This window comes from Anopheles arabiensis (assembly GCF_016920715.1).
Source record: "Anopheles arabiensis isolate DONGOLA chromosome X unlocalized genomic scaffold, AaraD3 X_pericentromeric_contig0018, whole genome shotgun sequence".
Classification (NCBI taxonomy): Eukaryota; Metazoa; Arthropoda; class Insecta; order Diptera; family Culicidae; genus Anopheles; species Anopheles arabiensis.
In genome coordinates this window covers 62,501-65,000 of record NW_024412096.1, presented here as the reverse complement: position 1 = coordinate 65,000, position 2,500 = coordinate 62,501, and the positions used below count along the sequence as shown (strand labels likewise).

The 2,500-nt window shown below is 46.3% G+C and overlaps 1 pseudogene; it reads left to right on the top strand.

Moving 5' to 3' along the window:
* The window catches only part of LOC120907704, a 9,150-nt pseudogene that overhangs the window by 3,873 nt on the left and 2,777 nt on the right, over nt 1-2,500 (top strand).

Here is a 2,500-nt window from a genome sequence, read left to right as displayed (position 1 = left end):
ATTGCCCCAAAGGTTAAGGAAGCGGTGAAGGGCAAGGCGTCAGTGAGAACGCTAGCTCCTTCTAAAATGATTGAGATCATGCATCTCGATGAAATTACCACCCCAGAGGAGGTTGCGGAGTCTGTCAAAGCACAGCTCAACATCGAGATAGAAACAGATCGTATCAAAATGAAGAAAGGCCGCGCGGCCGGTACGCAGTGGGCACGGATCAACGTATCGCTGCCAGACTTTCAAAGCTTCTTGAATTTGGGAAAGCTGAAAGTTGGTTGGTCGATATGCCATATCCGCGAGGTTATGGAAGAGCAGAAATGCTATAAGTGTTGGAAGGTAGGCCATACGAGCTACCATTGTAGGGAACCAGACAGAAGTAATCTGTGCTGGAAATGCGGTTTGAGTGGACACAAGAAGCAAGCTTGTACCAACTCTGTCAAGTGTTTGGATTGCGGTACGAGGTCACAGAACCTTCACGCAACGGGCAGTTATATGTGTCCCCGTAGGCGAACGATTAGATAATAATGGTTAGGTTGCTACAACATAACCAGAATCATAGTTATGCTGCATTTCAATTAATGTGGCAAACGATTAGGGAAGAATCTGCGGATATAGTGTTGATTGCAGATCCGTATCTGGCAACAACCAACGTCAAAGTGTTACGCAACGACGATAACACAGCAGCGGTAGTGGTTAACGCGGACTTACCAGTTAAGGTAGTCAGTAAGGCTCTGAAGGGTTTAATGATAGTTGACATAGGTGATATGCGAGTGGTTAGCGTTTACGCGCCACCTAGATTTAGTATGGAAGAGTTCCAGAACATGTTGGATAACACGGTAATGGCCGTAACCGGTATCCACAAATTCGTTATCGGGGGGACTTCAACGCTTGGTCATCAAGTTGGAACAACCAACTTGGCGAGCGTGGAGAAACCCAGAAACGAAGAGGTGAGTTGGTTTTATCAACCTTTGCGCAGATTGACGCAATTTTATTGAACGACGGCAGCACCCCAACTTATGTTGGACCAGGGCGCACGTCAGTAGTTGATCTTACTTTTGCGAGCCGAACCGTAGCAAGATCATTTAAGTGGGAGGTGTTATCTAGCTATATGAACTCTGATCATCGTGCAATACGAATAGATCTTGAGACGCAAAGCGTGCGTAATCTGTCCCGACCCATAACGGATGGAGCATCAAGTATTTTAGCAAAGATATATTTGAAGTTATGATGCAAGCCGCTTTTGAGACCGAGGTCACAACAAGCGAAGACTTAATGCGTATACTTGTCACGGCGTGTAATGCGACGATGACTAAACGTAAGAGGTACACCCTAACAAGAGTGCATTTTGGTGGACGTTAGAGATTGAGGCACTTCGCAAAGAGTGCAAACACCGCGATCGATTAGCGCAAAGAGCTTTTAATACTGATCTCTATTCTACTTTTAGGGACGAGTTCAAGGTGGCACGGAATGCCCTCAAGCGATTGATCAAGCATACCCGACAGAGGAAGTGGAAAGAGTTCCTGGGAACAGCGAACAACGCATCATTTGGTATTGTATATCATACGTTCAAGAAAGTGGCCGAGGGTTCGATTGGACCCCGAACCATGACATTGGACGAGTTTAGGGAAGTGGTGAGCGAGCTTTTTCCTACTCACCCAAACACGGTGTGGCCTGAATATCGTATCGATCAGCCACGAGAGTTTGAAAGGGTAACTAATGATGAGATTCTTGCGGTTGCCAGGAGACTACCCAACAAGAAGGCGCCGGGACCAGATGGTATCCCGAATGAGGCGCTGAAAGTTGGTATGTTGACTGCAACCGATGCATTTTGCAGGGTTTACCAAGGCTGTTTAGAGAACGCGAAGTTCCCCGATGAGTGGAAAAGGCAGAGGTTGGTGTTAATACCGAAGCCGAACAAACCACCAGGGGAACCGGTTCAGTTCGCCCCATTTGTCTACTAGACGGGCAGGTAAAGGTTTAGAACGCATCATAGTGCAACGGCTAAATGCACACATCGAGGAGGTCAACGGACTGTCTGACGACCAATTTGGTTTCAGAAGTCGTCGATCTACAGTTGATGCGATTCAACGGGTAGTGGACATTGTTTCGGTAGCTAGAAGTAGAAACAGATACAGTGGACGGTATTGTGCAGTTGTTACATTAGATGTTACTAATGCTTTTAACAGTGCTTCGTGGTTGGCGATTGCAAATGCTTTACAGAGAATTAACACTCCTAAATATCTTTATGATATCATTGGTGATTATTTTAGGAATCGTGTGCTGATGTATGATACCACAGATGGACCGGCAGAGATTGCAGTCACATCGGGTGTACCTCAAGGCTCGGTACTTGGCCCAACGTTATGGAACCTCATGTACGACGGAGTCCTACGAGTTGCAATGGTGGAAGGTGCACGGATTATCGGCTATGCAGACGATATAGTACTGTTGGTGGAAGGTAATTGTGTTGATGATATTGAAATTCTCGTTTCCAGTCAGATTCGCATCA